We start from the raw sequence: 17,732 nt of genomic DNA, 5'->3' as shown, positions 1-17,732 counted from the left end.
CAGTGTGAATGCCCAGCAGTGGGATTGCTGGATCATAAGGCAGTTCTATTTCCAGTTTTTTAAGGAATCTCCACACTGTTCTCCATAGTGGCTGTACTAGTTTGCATTCCCACCAACAGTGTAAGAGGGTTCCCTTTTCTCCACACCCTCTCCAGCATTTATTATTTGTAGACTTTTGGATCGCAGCCATTCTGACTGGTGTGAAATGGTACCTCATAGTGGTTTTGATTTGCATTTCTCTGAAAACTAATACAATTATGTAAAGTTTAAAAATAAAAAAAAAAAAAGCAGTACTAAGGGGAAGGTTCATAGTAATACAGGCTTACCTCAAGAAACAAGAAAAAAGTCAAATAAATAACCTAACTCTACACCTAAAGCAACTTGAAAATGAAGAAATTATGAACCCCAGTGTTAGTAGAAGGAAAGAAATCTTAAGAATTAAGGCAGAAATAAATGTAAAAGAAACAAAAGAGACTATAGCAAAAATCAATGAAACCAAAAGCTGTTTCTTTGAGAAGACAAATAAAATTGACAAACCATTAGCCAGACTCATCAAGAAACAACGGAACAAAAATCAAATCAACAAAATTAGAAGTGAAAATGGAGAGATCACAACAGACAACAAAGAAATACAAAGAATCATAAGAGACTATTATCAGCAACTATATGCAAATAAAATGAACAACTTGGAAGAAATGGACAAATTCTTAGAAAAGTACAACTTTCCTAAATTGAACCAGGAAGAAATAGAAAACCTTAACAGACCCATCACAAGCATGGAAATTGAAACTGTAATCAGAAATCTTCCATCAAACAAAAGCCCAGGTCCAGATGGCTTCACAGCTGAATTCTACCAAAAATTTAGAAAAGAACTAACACCTATCCTACTCAAACGCTTCCAGAACATTGCAGAGGAAGGTAAACATCCAAACACATTGTATGAGGCCACCATCATCCTAATACCAAAACCTGACAAAGATGCTACAAAAAAAGAAAACTACAGGCCAATATCACTGATGAACAAAGATGCAAAAATCCTTAACAAAATTCTAGCAAACAGAATCCAACAACGTATTAAAAAGATCATACATCATGACCAAGTGTGCTTTATCCCAGGGATGCAAGGATTCTTCAATATCTGCAAATCAACTAATGTAATACACCACATTAACAAATTGAAAAATAAAAACCATATGATTATCTTAATAGAGACAGAGAAAACCTTTGACAAAAGTCAACATCCATTTATGATAAAAACCCTCCAGAAAGCAGGAATAGAAGGAACATACCTTAACAAAATAAAAGCTATATATGACAAACGCTCAGCAAACATTATCTTCAATGGTGAAAAATTGAAAGCATTTCCCCTAAAGTCAGAAACAAGACAAGGGTGCCCACTCTCATCACTACTATTCAACATAGTTTTGGAAGTTTTGGCCACAGAAATCAGAGCAGAAAAATAAATAAAAGGAATCCAGATTGGAAAAGAAGAAGTAAAACTCTCACTGTTGGCAGATGACATGACCCTCTACATAGAAAACCCTAAAGACACAACCAGAAAATTATTAGAGCTAATCAATGAATATAGTAAAGTTGCAGGATATAAAATTAACACACAGAAATCCCTTGCATTCCTATACACTAACAATGAGAAAACAGAAAGAGAAATTAGGGAACAATTCCATTCACCATTGCAATGAAAAGAATAAAATACTTACATCTACCTAAAGAAACAAAAGACGCATATATAGAAAACTATAAAACACTGGTGAAAGAAATCAAAGAGGACACAAATAGATGGAGAAATATACCGTGTTCATGGATCAGAAGAATCAATATAGTGAAAATGAATATACTACCAAAAGCAATGTATAGATTCACTGCAAACCATATCACACTACCAATGGTATTCTTCAGAGAACTAGAACAAATAATTTCACAATTTGTATGGAAATACAAAAAACCTCGAATAGCCAAAGCAATCTTGAGAAAGAAGAATGAAACTGGAGGAATCAACCTGCCTGACTTCAGGCTCTCCTACAAAGCCACAGTCATCAAGACAGTACGGTACTGGCACAAAGACAGAAATATAGATCAATGGAACAAAATAGAAAGCCCAGAGATAAATTCACGCACATATGGACACCTTATCTTTGACAAGGGAAGCAAGAACATACAATGGAGACAAGACAATCTCTTTAACAAGTGGTGCTGGGAAAATTGGTCAACTGCTTGTAAAAGAATGAAACTAGAAGACCTGCTAACACCATACACAAAAATAAACTCAAAATGGATTAAAGATCTAAACGTAAAACCAGAAACTATTAAACTCCTAGAGGGAAACATAGGCAAAACAGTCTCCGACATAAACCACAACAGGATCCTCTATGACCCACCTCCTAGAATATTAGAAATAAAAGCAAAAATAAACAAATGGGACCTAATTAAACTTAAAAGCTTCTGCACAACAAAGGAAACTATAAGAAAGGTGAAAAGACAGCCTTCAGAATGGGAGAAAATAATAGCAAATGAAGCAACTACAAAGAATTAATCTCAAAAATATACAAGCAACTCCTGCAGCTCAATTCCAGAAAAATAAAGATCCAATCAAAAAATGGGCCAAAGAACTAAACAGACATTTCTCCAAAGAAGACATACAGATGGCTAACAAACAACATGAAAAAATGCTCAACATCACTCATTATCAGAGAAATACAAATCAAAACCACAATGAGGTACCATTTCACTCCAGTCAGAAAGGCTGCTATCAAAAAGTCTACAAGCAATAAATGTTGGAGAGGGTGTGGAGAAAAGGGAACCCTCTGACACTGTTGGTGGGAATGCAAACTAGTACAGCCACTATGGAGAACAGTGTGGAGTTTCCATAGAAAACTGGAAATAGAACTACCATATGACCCAGCAATCCCACTGCTGGGCATACACACTGAAGAAACCATAATTGAAAGAGACACATGTACCTCAATGTTCATCGCAGCACTGTTTATAATAGCCAGGACATGGAAGCAACCTAGATGTCCATCAGCACATGAATGGATAAGAAAGCTGTGGTACATATATACAATGGAATGTTACTCAGCCATTAAAAATAATACATTTGAATCAGTTCTAATGAGGTGGATGCAACTGGAGTCTATTATACAGAGTGAAGTAAGCCAGAAAGAAAAACACCAATACAGTATACTAACACATATATATGGAATTTAGAAAGAAGGTAATGATAACCCTGTATGCGAGACAGCATAAGAGATACAGTTGTATTGAACAGTCTTTTGGACTCTATGGGAGAGGGCAAGGGTGGGATAATATGGGAGAATGACATTGAAACATGTATATTATCATATGTGAAATGAATCGCCAGTCCAGGTTTGATGCATGATACAGGGTGCTCGGGGCTGGTGCACTGGGATGACCCAGCAAGATGGGGTGGGGTGGGAGGTGGGAGAGGGGTTCAGGATGGGGAACACATGTACACTCATGGTGGATTCATGTCAATGTATGGCAAAACCAATACAATATTGTAAAGTAAAATAAATAAATAATTTTTTAAAATAATAAATAAAATAAAATCACTCTGGAGGGAACCAACAATAGAATAACAGAGGCAGAAGAGTAGATAAGCGAGGTGCAAGATAGAATGGTGGAAATAAATGAAGCAGAGAGGAAAGAAGAGAAAAGGAATTAAAAGAAATGAGGACAACCTCAGAGACCTCTGGGTCAATGTTAATTGCCCCAACATTTAAATCTTAGATGTCCCAGAAGAAGACAAAAATAAAAGGCATGAGAAAATACTTGAGAAGATAACAGTCAAAATGTCCCTAAAATTGGGAAGGAAATAGACACCCAAGTCCAAAAGACCCAGAGACAGGATAACCCCAAGGCAAAACACTCCAAGACACATATTAATCAAATTAACAAATATCAAACACAAAGAGAAAATATTAAAAGCAACAAGGGAAAAGCAGCAAATAATACACAAGGGGATCTCCATAAACATAACAGCTGATCTTTCAATAGAAACTTTTCAGGCCAACAGGGAATGGCAGGACACACTTAAAGTGATGAAAGAGAAGAACTGAAAACCAAGATTACTCTACCCAGCAAGGATCTCATTCAGATTCAAAGGAGAAATCAAAAGCATTATAGACAAGCAAAAGCTGAGAGAATTCAGCACCACCAAACCAGCTCCTCAACAAATGCTGAAGGATCTTCTCTAGACAGGAAACACAGAAAAGGTTTATAAAAACGAACCCAAAACAACCAAGTAAATGGTAATGGGATCATACTTATCAATAATTACCTACTTAGGGACACATACAGACTGAAAGTGAGGGGCTTGAAATGATATTTCATGCGAATGGAGACCAAAAAAAAGCAGGAGTAGCAATACTAATATCAGATAAAATAGATTTTGAAATAAAGGCCGTGATAAGAGACAAAGAAGCACACTACCTAATGATCAAAAGATCAATCCAAGAAGTAAATGTAACAATTATAAATATATATGCACCCAACAAAGGAGCACCTCAATACATAAGGCAAATGCTAACAAGTATAAAAGGGGAAATTAACAGTAACACAATAATAGTGGGGGACTATTATATCCCACTATTATTGTGTCAAGATTGCCGGGAGAAATATCAATAACCTCAGATATGCAGATGACACCACCCTTATGGCAGAAAGTGAAGAGGAACTAAAGAGTCTCTTGATGAAAGTGAAAGTGGAGAGTGAAAAACTTGGCTTAAAGCTCAACATTCAGAAAACGAAGATCATGGCATCCGGTCCCACCACGTCATGGGAAATAGATGCGGAAACAGTGGAAACAGTGTCAGACTTTATTTTTCTGGGCTCCAAAATCACTGCAGATGGTGACTGCAGCCATGAAATTAAAAGATGCTTACTCCTTGGAAGGAAAGTTATGACCAACGTAGATAGCATATTCAAAAGCAGAGCCATTACCTTGCCAACAAAGGTTCGTCTAGTCAAGGCTGTGGTTTTTCCTGTGGTCAGGTATGGATGTGAGAGTTGGACTGTGAAGAAGGCTGAGTGCCGAAGAATTGATGTTTTTGAACTGTGGTGTTGGAGAAGACTCTTGAGAGTCCCTTGGACTGCAAGGAGATCCAACCACTCCATTCTGAAGGAGATCAGCCCTGGGATTTCTTGAAAGGAATGATGCTAAAGCTGAAACTCCAGTACTTTGGCCACCTCATGAGAAGAGTTGACTCATTGGAAAAGACTCTGATGCTGGGAGGGATTGGGGGCAGGAGAAGAAGGGGACGACACAGGATGAGATGGCTGGATGGCATCACTGATTCGATGGACGTGAGTCTGAGTGAACTCCGGGAGTTGGTGATGGACAGGGAGGCCTGGCGTGCTGCGATTCATGGGGTTGCAAAGAGTCGGACACAACTGAGCGACTGATCTGAATCTGATCTGAATTATACCCCATTCGCACCTATGGATAGATCAACCCAACAGAAATTTAGCAAGGAAACACAAGCTTTAAATGATACAATGGACCAGTTAGACCTAATTGATATCTACATGGCATTTCACCAAAATCCAATGAATTTCACCTTTATCTTAAGAGCACATGGAACATTCTCCAGGAAAGATCACATCCTGGGCCATAAATCGAGCCTTGGTAAATTTTTAAAAATTAAAATAAATTCAACCATCTTTTAAGCATCTTTTCTGATCACAAAGCTTTAAGGTTAGATGTCAACTACAGGAAAAAAAAAAAACTATTAAAAATACAAACATACAGAGGCTAAACAACACACTTCCGAATAACCAAGAGATCATGGAACAAATCAAAAAGGAAACCAAAATATGCATCAGATCAGATCAGATCAGATCAGACCAGTCGCTCAGTCGTGTCTGACTTTTTGCGACCCCATGAATCGCAGCATGCCAAGGCCTCCCTGTCCATCACCAACTCCCGGAGTTCACTGAGACTCACGTCCATCGAAAATGAAAACATGACAACATAAAACCTATGTGATTCAGTAAAAGCAGGGCTAGGAGGGAGAATCATAGCAATACAAGCTTACTTCAAGAAACAAGAAAAATACCAAATAAACAACCTAACTTTACACCTAAAGCAGCTAGAAAAATAACAGAAAAACACCAAAGTTAGTAGAAGGAAACTCATCATAAAAATCAGAGCAGATATAAACGAAGCAGACAATAGGAAAAATCAACAAAACTAAAAGATGGTTCTATAAGAAGATAAATAAAATAGACAAACCATTAGCCGACTCATGAAGAATAAAAGTGAGAAGAATCAAATCAATAAAATTAGAAAAGAAAATGGAGAAATCACAGCAGATAACAGAAATACAAAAAAAAAAAAATCATAAGAGACTACTATGAGCAACTATATGCCAATAAACCAGACAACTTGGAGAAATGGACAAATTCTTAGAAAAGTATAACCTTCCAAAACTGAACCAGGAAGAAATAGAGAATCTTAACAGACCCATCATAAGAATGGATATCGAAACTGTAATCAAAAATCTTCCAACGAACAAAAGTCCAGGACCACATGGCTTCACAGGTGAATTCTACCAAAAATTTAGAGAAGAGCTAACACCTATCCTACTCAACACAACAAATGAAACCCAGGGGCAGTGTAGCTAAGGAAGAAAACCCAAAACCTTCCCACCAGCTGTACAAGCTGCAGATTAAACCCACACAATCAACTAGGCAGATTCTGTGTCTATGGAATATATAAAAGGTCATTGAGAGCTTACACAAAAGAAAATGCACTAGTACTGATATATGTAGACATTGGAGGCAAGAACACATAGGAGAACCAGATTAGAATTTGCGCTGCCCCCACAGCAGGCCCAGAGATCAGCACAGTGTTGGGGGCATCCTCGGGAGGTGAGATGGACTGTGACTCCCAGCGTGGGAAAGGACTCTGACAGCAGTGACTCAAGAAAAACATTTATTATTCTTATGTTTTGACTTGCTCTGTAGATTATTTGTAGACCAGAGATAAAATTGCCAATACCCATTGGATCATCAAAAAAGCAATCAGTTCAGTTCAGTTGCTCAGTCGTGTCCAACTCTTTGTGACCCCATGAATAACAGCACACCAGGCCTCCCTGTCCATCATCAACTACCAGAGTTCACTCAAACTCATGTCCATCGAGTCAGTGATGCCATCCAGCCATCTCATCCTCTGTCGTACCCTTCTCCTCCTGCCCCCAATCCCTCCCACCTCAGAGTCTTTTCCAATGAGTCAACTCTTCGCATGAGGTGGCCAAAGTATTGGAGTTTCAGCTTCAACATCAGTCCTTCCAATGAACACACAGGCCTGATCTCCTTTAGGATGGACTGGTTGGATCTCCTTGCAGTCCAAGGGACTCTCAAGAGTCTTCTCCAACACCACAGTTCAAAAGTATCAATTCTTTGGCACTCAGCTTTCTTCACAGTCCAACTCTTACATCCATACATGATTACTGGAAAAACCATAGCCTTGACTAGACGGACCTTTGTTGGCAAAGTAATATCTCTTTTTATAAATATGCTATCTAGGTTGGTCATAACTTTCCTTCCAAGGTGTAAGTGTCTTTTAATTTCATGGCTGCTATCACCATCTGCAGCGATTTTGGAGCCCCCCAAAATAAAGTCTGACACTGTTTACACTGTTTCCCCATCTATTTCCCATGAAGTGATGGGACCAGATGCCATGGTCTTCTTTTTCTGAATGTTGAGTGTTAAGCCAACTTTTTCACTCTCCTCTTTCACTTTCAAGAGGCTTTTTAGTTCCTCTTCACATTCTGCCATAAGGGTGGTGTCATCTGCATATCTGAGGTTATTGATATTTCTCCCAGCAATCTTGATTCCAGCTTGTGCTTCTTCCAGCCCAGCGTTTCTCATGATATACCCTACATATAAGTTAAATAAGCAGGGTGACAATATACAGCTTTGACGTACTCCTTTTCCTATTTGGAACCAGTCTGTTGTTCTGCCGGGGTCCAGCCCCAGCAGGATGCAGGGGTACCCTCAAGATGACGGCCTAGACAATAAGGATAGCAAAGCGGAGACATCAGAGGCTTGATCTTCCTTGATTAACACAGAAAGCCAATAAAGCTCCTGTGTTCCAAGGAGTCATCCTGAAAGAAGAACAGAGAGAGAAAAGGAGGAAAAGGAAAAAAAGAATGACACGGGCAGACCAAGCTTTGGTGGGCGAGGCCCAAAACTTTACTTTCAAAAGGAACTTTTATACCTTGAGTTGTACATAGAGGGAAATGAAAGATGCAAAGTCATACAGAGTCAGCCCAAACATTACATCTGTTTTGTCTTTATTGAAACCAGGATTTTTTCTGCATACCTTTCCCATAAACAATGCTGTGCACAATATCTTCTGGCCTTGGAGGCCTGTGGACATTTTATGACCCTTTTTTGATAAAGGCTGCTCAACCAGAAAACTTAGTTCCCTTGAAGTGTTTTTTCTTTATTTTTCCCAGCCTCAGAAAGTACTAAACAGAGTTACATTCTCACAGAGCAAAGGTACAGTGGGTCACAACAAAGAAAGAACCAATTAGCTCAAAGGTCTGATGTGGTTAATTCCAAGGCTGCTACTTGTTTTTCTTACATTCCAACTATGTTAACTAATGCACTCCCAGGTGTACAATGGATAAGGGATATGGGAACTTGGCAGCAAGCATTGGCCCAATAATGAAGCCCTTCACCAGTACTATGTATTCTAATAATTCTTCATCCCTTAAAGGACTCTATGCTCGTTAGGACTTTTAGAATGTTTTGGCTTCCCGTGCCTTTCAAGGTTGGGGACTTTTGAACAATCATGTATGTTAATTGCAAGAATATGGATAAACCTGTCAGGCAAGCTAGAAAGCCATCAGAGGGGTTTGAATTGAAACACTCCTATCATGCCCATTAACTAAAGCCCTAAGTTGACTTTTTCCAGAGAAAGATGGTCGGGGATAGCCCCCTGTTAATGTCAGAAAAGTTGGTGAAAGGCACAAAATAGCAAGACAGACAGATTCTGGTTTGGGGGTAGATGCTCGAGCAGATTCAGGGGGGGGCCCTTGAAGCCTGATCCGCCTTTGCCTGTCAGGTCTCTTCCGCATGACCTTTGTCATGGGTTGGATCTCCCGTGGTGGCTCCTGGCAATGTTCCATGTCCAGTTCTAACTGTTGCTTCCTGACCTGCATATAGGTTTCTCAAGAAGGAGGTCAGGTGGTCTGGTATTCCCATGTCTTGAAGAATTTTCCAGTTTATTGTGATCCACACAGTCAAAGGCTTTGGCATAGTCAATAAAGCAGAAATAGATGTTTTTCTGGAACTCTCTTGCTTTTTTGATGATCCAGCAGATGTTGGCAATCTGATCTCTAGTTCCTCTGCCTTTTCTAAAACCAGCTTGAACATCTGGAAGCAATAGAGTTCCAGAAAAATATCTATTTCTGCTTTATTGACTATGCCAGAGCCTTTGACTCTGTGGACCACAACAAATTGGAAAATTCTGAAAGAGATGGGAATACCAGACCACCTGACCTGCCTCTTGAGAAATCTATATGCAGATCAGGAAGCAACAGTTAGACCTGGACATGGAACAACAGACTGGTTTCACATCAGGTAAGGATTACATCAAGGTTGTATAGTGTCACCCTGCTTATTTAACTTATATGCAGAGTACATAATGAGAAATGCTGGATTGGATGAAGCACAAGCTGGAATCAAGATTGCTGGGAGAAATATCTATAACCTCAGATATGCAAATGACACCACCCTTATGGCAGAAAGTGAAGAGGAACTAAAAAGCTTGATGAAAGTGAAAGAGGAGAGTGAAAAAGTTGGCTTAACACTCAATATTAAGAAAACGAAGATCATGGCATCTGGTCCCATCACTTCATGGCAGACAGATGGGAAACAGTGGAAACAGTGGCAGATTTTATTTTTGGGGGCTCCAAAATCACTGTAGATGGTGACTGCAGCCATGAAATTAAAAGATGCTTGTTCTTTGGAAGAAAAGCTGTGACAAACCTACACAGCTTATGAGAGGGTTATCCTACTCCTTCACGACTCCCTCCCCAGAGCAAGTCTCCATCTCTAAATCTTTTGTCTCTGTTTTCATCTTTTATATTTTGTCCTACCTCCTTTAGAAGAGATTGGGCTGCCTTTCTCAGTGCCTGGTGTCCTCTGCCAGCGTTCTAAAGTTGTTTTGTGGGAGTTGCTCAACATTCAACTGATCTTTAGATGAATTTGTAGGGGAGAAAGTGATCTCCCCATCCTATTCTTAAGTCATCTCGGGACCACCCCCTCAACATGACATATTATATAGGGTTGAATACAGATAGCAGGATGGGAAATTAATGAGAAAAAAGTTTTTTAATTGTGTTCAAAATTTTGAATCGTGTATACATTCTACATTGCAGTTTGTGAAAATAAAACATGCAATAGATTTTAAATTTCTTGTAGACTTCTAAGAGCTCTTACCCATTTTAGGGTTCTGTAACCTGGTTGTCTGACCCTCTGCTCAGGTATATACAGGAGATTTGAACTTAATTCTCTATCTGGCATCAGCCAAAGTTAAACTTGAGAAAAAGGTGAGAGATGTGGGTCAAAGAGAAAAAGGGAATTCTCATCTGGACAGAGCAGATGCGGAAGCCAAAGAACTTTCTAAGGTTCAAAGCTCTGAAAGAGGGATTGGAAAACAAAAATGGGGCCAAATCGAAAGTGTTTGTTATCAATAGAGACTAGGCAAAAATCAAGCCTGGAGAGACTTGAAGAAGTGACAGAACACTAAGTGAGTTCAAGGAAAATAGGGAACACATCTGACTTTCTTGCTATTGTACCTTCAAGCCTACTACACTGATAACACACATTAGGAACTCAGTTAAATTAATAAATGAGATACTCATGGTTGAGCCTAAGAAGGAATGTTTAGGGCCAAGTCAAAGCTAAACTGTATATTAGGCAAAGTTTTACTTTGTCCCATCAATTCCCTCTGTCAAGGAAGATTTGTATACTTTTCAGATTTAAAATTTTAGCTGTAATTGTAGAATGTAAGGCTGTAGTAGCATGTCAGAGAATTAGGAAAAGATGGTTTCTGCTGAAAGCAAACAAGACAAAAGAGAGGAGACAAAGGACATTTACTGAACATTTCCCACTGTCAAGTATGTCACGTGTGTTATTTAATTCTTACAACAACATGTTGTAGGAGGTATAACTATTAACTGTTTTGTCAATAAAATACCTGGGGCACAGAATGTTTAAGTAATTTACTCAAGCTTATACAGCTTTTAAACCACTCTATGGTGGAACAAAGATACAAACCCAAACCTGCTTGACTTAGAGTTGGGTTCTCAGTCTCTACCTTAGTATATTTCCAGGCCTGCTTACTGATAAGAATTATTTGCAGTGCTTGTAAAAGCTATGAGTTCCTAGGATCCAAATCTAGAACTTACTAAATGAAAATCTCTAAGAATAAGGTCCTGGATTGGGTATTTTCCCCCCTATGGAAGCATTTATTTCAATTATAGAAAAATAACACTATTTCAAATGCAAGATAACTAAGATGTATATTTTTGCCTTATATACACATATTCAAATGTCACATGTGGTTTTTAAGATATTCTTTTTTATTATTTTTATACTTTTATTTATTTTACTTGGAGGCTAATTACAATATTGTGGTGGTTTTTGCCATACATTGACATGAATCAGCCACAGGTGTACATGTGTCCCCTATCCTGAACCCCCCTCCCGCCTCCCTTCCCATCCCATCCCTTTAGGTTGTCCCAGTGCACCGGCTTTGAGTGCCCTTTTCATGTGTCGAACTTGGACTGTTCATCTATTTCAAATATCGTAATATACATGTTTCAATGCTATTCTCTCAAATCATCCCACCCTCCCCTTTTCCCACAGAGTTCAAAAGTTGTTTCTTTATATCTGTCTCTTTGCTGTCTCGTGTATAGGGTTGTCGTTACCATCTTTCTAAATTCCATGTATATGTGTCAATATACTATATTGGTGTTTTTCTTTCTGACTTACTTCACTCTGTATAATGGGCTCCAGTTTTCATCCACCTCATTAGAACTGATTCAAATGTATTCTTCTTAATGGCGAAGTAATATTCCATTGGGTATAAGTACCACAGTTTTCTTATCCATTCGTCTACCGATAGATATCTAAGTTGCTTTTCTGTCCTAGCTATTGTAAACAGTGCTGCAATGAACATTGGTGTACAAGAGTCTCTTTCGATTCTGGTTTCCTCGGTGTGGATGCCCAGCAGTGGGATTGCTGGGTCATATGGCAGTTCTATTTCCAGATTTTTATGGAATCTCCACACTGTTCTCCATAGTGGCTGTACTAGTTTGCATTCCCACCAACAGAGTTAGAGGGTTCCCTTTTCTCCACACCCTCTCCAGTATTTATTGTTTGTAGACTTTTTGATAGCAGCCATTCTGACTGGCGTGAGATGATACCTTATTGTGGTTTTGATTTGCATTTCTCTAATAATAAGTGATATTGAGCATCTTTTCATGTGTTTGTTAGCCATCTGTATGTCTTCTTTGGAGAAATGTCTGTTTAGTTCTTTGGCCCACTTTTTGATTGGGTTATTTATTTTTCTAGTACTGAGCAGCTTGAGCTGCTTGCATATTTTAGGGATTAATTCTTTGTCAGTTGTTTCATTTGCTATTATTTTCTCCCATTCTGAAGACTGCCTTTTTACCTTGCTTATAGTTTCTTCGTTGTCCAAAAGCTTTTAAGTTTAATTAGGTCCCATTTGTTTATTTTTGCTTTATTTCCATTACTCTGGGAGATGGGTCATAGAGGATCTTGCTGTGATTTATGTTAGAGAGTGTTTTGCCTGTGTCTTCTTCCAGGAGTTTTATAGTTCTGATCCTACATTTAGATTTTTAATCCACTTTGAGTTTATTTCTGTGTATGGTGTTCGGAGAAGGCAATGGCACCCCACTCCAGTACTTTTGCCTGGAAAATCCCATGGACGGAGGAGCCTGGTAGGCTGCAGTCCATGGGGTCGCTGAGTCGGACACGACTGAGCAACTTCACTTTCACTTTTCACTTTCATGCATTGGAGAAGGAAATGGCAACCCACTCCAGTGTTCTTGCCTGGAGAATCCCAGGGATGGGGGAGCCTGGTGGGCTACCGTCTATGGGGTTGCACAGAGTCGGACACAACTGAAGCGACTTAGCAGCAGCAGCATGGTGTTAGAAAGTGTTCTAGTTTACAGGTGACTGACCAGTTTTCCCAGCACCTCTTATTAAAAACATTGTCTTTTCTCCATTGTGTATTTTTGCCTCCTTTGTCAAAGATAAGGTGTTCATAGGTGCGTGGATTTATCTCTGTGCTTTCTATTTTGATCCGTTGCTCTATATTTCTATCTTTGTGCCAGCACCATACTGTATTGATGACTGTAACTTTGTGGTATAGTCTGAAGTCAGGAAGGTCGATTCCTCCAGTTCCATTCTTCTTTCTCAAGATTGCTTTGGCCATTCGAGGTTTTTTTTTGTATTTCCATACAATTTGTGAAATTATTTGTTCTAGTTTTTTGAAAAATACCATTGGTAGCTTGATGAGGATTGAGTTAAATCTATAGATTTCTTTGGGTTGTATACTCATTTTTCACTATATTGATTCTTCTGATCCATGAACATGGTATATTTTTCCATCCATTTGTGTCATTTTTTATTTCGTTCATCAGTGTTTTATAGCTTCCTATACATAGATTTTTGTTTCTTTAGGTAGATTTATTCCTAAGTATTTTATTCTTTTTGTTGCAATGGTGAATGGAATTGTTTCCTTAATTTCTCTTTCTGTTTTCTCACTGTTAGTGTATAGGAATGCAAAGGATTTCTGTGTATTAATTTAATATCCTGCAACTTTGCTATATTCGTTGATTAGCTCTAGTAATTTTCAAGTGGTGTCTTTAGTGTTTTCTATGTAGAGGATCATGTCATCTGCAGTTTTACTTCTTCTTTTCCAATCTGGAGTCCTTTTATTTCTTTTTCTTCTCTGATTGCTGTGGCTAAAGCATTCAAAGCTGTGTTGAATAGTAGTGGTGAGAGTGGGCACCTTTGTCTTGTTCCTGACTTTAGGGGAAATGCTTTCCATGTTTCACCATTGAGGATAATATTGGCTATGTGTTTATCACATATGGCTCTTATTATGTTGAGGTATGTTCCTTCTATGTCTGTTTTCTGGAGAGTTTTTAATCATAAATGGTGTTGAATTTTGTCAAAGTCTTTCTCTGCATCTATTGAGATAATCATATGGTTTTTATATTTCAATTTATTAATGTGCTGTATAACATTGATTGATTTGCTAATATTGAAGAATCCTTGCATCCCTGGGATAAAGCCCACTTGGTCATGATATATGATCTTTTTAATATGTTGTTGGATTCTGTTTGCTAGAATTTTGTTGAGGATTTTTGCATCTATATTCATCAGTGATACTGGCTTGTAGTTTTCTTTTTTTATGGCATCTTTGTCTGCTCTTGGTATTAGGGTGATGGTGGCTTCATAAAATGAGTTTGGGAGTTTACCTTCCACTACAATTTTCTGGGAGAGTTTGAGTAGGATAGGTGTTAGCTCTTCTCTAAATTTGGTTTCAAGATATTCTCAAATTAACAACAATCAATTTAGAATCAAGGTAGTATCTGTGAATAGAAGAGATGTATTAAGGCTATATATAGGGAAATGGGAAAATACAAGGTGATCTCATGCAGTGATTCTCAAATTTAGTGTGCATTACAATCATCTGGACAGTGGAAAAAGTACCTTTAAGGGACTGAAGGCAAATCACCAGATTAAGTAAACCCTTGGTCTCAGAATAAATATCTGACTGACTAAAGATACAAACTTTGTTTCACAGGGAAGAACAAAGACAAGATACATCATGATATATGAAATCAGTCATTTAAGAGAAGTGTGACTTCTCTAAGTCTCAGATTCAGGAATAATGATACTACTCTCAAGACTTTTTCTACAGATTAGGTCAGATAGTGTGCAGTAAGTGCTTCCCTAATTCATAATACACCACTACTATCATTATTTCATCACCATCATCATTACTATTGGATACAGAGGACATTCTCCCCTACCCCCACTCCCAGTTCCAAATAGCTATTATCTATTTTAAAAATCAAATGACCACTTGCTGAGTTCCAGTTCATTGACTACTGGCACCATTTTTAAACTGGCAGCATTCTTACTAGCTTCAACCAAGTATATTAAGATTTCAGTACATGGTTGAAATGATAGTTTTTGTCTAAACTACTGGCTTAGTCAATGGAGTCACAGAAGAAAGCATAAAGCTTACAAAAATGTGTGCCGTTTCTAAAGCACCGATAACTAGATGAGTGAACTGCTTTGGAAAGTAACCCACTTTAGACAACCTCTGATGTTGCTTACATTGTTTTCTGACTCTCACATTATCTATAGATGGAAACAAAGGAATAAAACATCTATAATCTTCATCACTTCCTATAGTCAATATACTATACAGTACTGTTTCATAGTTAAAGTTTTGGGCCATTTAAGTAATTCCCACATAAATATCTGTGGTTTTAACATTCTGAAACTGAAACAAAGCTAAAGAGGTGCTCAGCCAGGCTAAGACAGGGTTCCTCAACTTCAGCAACATTGCTATTTAGGGTTTGATCATTCTTTTTTTTTGGGGGGGGGGGGGAGAGTGGAAACTGTCCTGTGCATTGCAGGATGTAGGGCATCCCTAGCTACTACATGCCACGAGGAATGTGGCCAACTTTCCAATTCTGACAACCAAAAAATGTTGCCAGACATTGCCAAATGTCTTTTGGGGGCCAAAGTCACCCCCAGTTGACAACTACTGAGCTAGAATTTTACACAGACATAATTGTAAACTCTGAGTGCATAGATTATACAAGATTGTGTGTAATTTTACTAAATTAAAGTGTATAGTACAACAATTTCTGCTATATTGTTTATGCTAGGGCACATAGTTTTCATAGAAGACTTAAGCATATATTACCCACAAAGAATTATCTTTTTCGTATTGAAAACACTAACAGGGACAAAACAATACAGTTAATCCCGCAACCATTTTTAAACCTAAACTTATGCTTTACAACCATTTGATAAATGGAGACCTAGATAAATCACTGCAAGTGTCTTTCCTTCTGAATTTGTAGTCTCTTGCTATTTGAAAGTGTTTGTTTTCAATCTGCAGCTTCTTCGATTCAGATTCCAAAAAATGCAGCCTTTTTCCAGTTGTAAGCATTCTCTCTCAGGTTTTAACTTCTCGGTTTCTATATCCTGTGGCTGATGTAGTTCACTTCCCAAAGATGGCTTCTCTGAGTTTACTGTCTGTAACCTCAGCTTCTCTCTTTCAATCTGCAACCGCTCCTTCTCCAGCTGAAGTTGCTCATGCTCCATGTCTAAATGTCACAGTCTCTCTTTCTCAATCTGTAGGCGTTCCTTTTCTACCTGCAGTCTTTCAGCCTCAATATCAAGACTTCGTTTTTCCAATTCTAGTTTCGGGAATGTTTACAAGCAAATGGGGCTCATCATATGCAGACCTAGATGGTGTTGAGTTCAGAGTAAAAAATTCATCAATGTGGGGGAAATCAGGAAGTTCATTTTCCCTCCTGGAATCTGGTATGACTGATGACATTTCTTCTTCCTTCAATCTCAAATTCAGGACTCTGGGGATCTCTTTCTTCTTCTTCTTCCTTGACCTCAGGATCCACCTGCATCCCTGAAATCTGCCACATTTTGCCAATCAAAATTTGTATCACTTCAGAATCCAATCTTTTCATCTCTCTCTTCAGTGAGTCATCTAAATCAGATGTGGGAAGGGGAAACCCTGAACCAACTTGCTTAATGTTCGCCTTCATCTTCTTTCTCTTCAAAGGGCTCGCCAGTCAAGGTAACTTCTTTTCACTTCTGTCCCTGTTCTCTGTTCTCCTTCTCCTACATTCACACACTGTGCAATCTCCTCCCAAGCCATTTGCTTCATCACATTAATTGTTGTATTAAGCTGCTTAGAAAAAATTACTTCCTTCCTTTCTGTAATTTCTTTCAAAAGGGTCTGAGTTTCTTGTACACTGAAATTGCTTTTCCTTTTCAATTGTTTCATTTTCTAACTTAAATGCAGTTTTTACAGTAAGGGAAGATGTGAAAATAATTTGAGGAATGCTACAAAGTACAAAAATCAAGGACAATTCCTTGTTAGTACCTTGTTTAAATCAGTTTTCTATTCATCTAGTAGCACAGGGGGTTGGAGGTTTCCTGCTAGCCTGGCGGCACCTCCCCCTGGATTCAGTATTTTTAATGGAATTACCAGATGACCTTTTTCTTTTTGGAGGAAACTTTAAGGAACACTGCCTGACACATATACTCCTGGGTAGACATCCCATAACAAAAATTATTGGTTAGAGCTTAATATTTAATTTATCAAGGAAAGAAACTTAGATGCTTTAAACTACTAGAATAATTCTCTTTGTGAAAATTCCTAGAAACAAGTGTTCATTAATTTGTGCTTATAAGTGAAACGTGAATTGTATTTAAATGGAAGAATATTGTGGTATACTTCACTCCTTCAGGAATTATCACAAGGTGAACACTATTTGTAAAGGAAACAAACAAACAAAAAAATTACTCATTTGTTGAAAGTTGTTTTTAAAAGTTTTTAAAAACATTCGAAAAGTTTTTTTTGAATTCAACTAATG

At 38.2% G+C, this 17,732-nt stretch overlaps 1 pseudogene; it reads right to left on the bottom strand.

The window, feature by feature from the left end:
* Positions 1-15,945: 15,945 nt before the first annotated feature.
* On the bottom strand, positions 15,946-17,159 carry LOC104999589 (annotated as a pseudogene).
* Positions 17,160-17,732: the final 573 nt, after the last annotated feature.

Source organism: Bison bison, unplaced genomic scaffold (assembly GCF_000754665.1).
Source record: "Bison bison bison isolate TAMUID 2011002044 unplaced genomic scaffold, Bison_UMD1.0 scf7180017864355, whole genome shotgun sequence".
In the NCBI taxonomy this organism is placed as follows: domain Eukaryota; kingdom Metazoa; phylum Chordata; class Mammalia; order Artiodactyla; family Bovidae; genus Bison; species Bison bison.
Note: the sequence above shows the minus strand (reverse complement) of the source record. Positions and strands in the feature narration are given on the sequence as shown.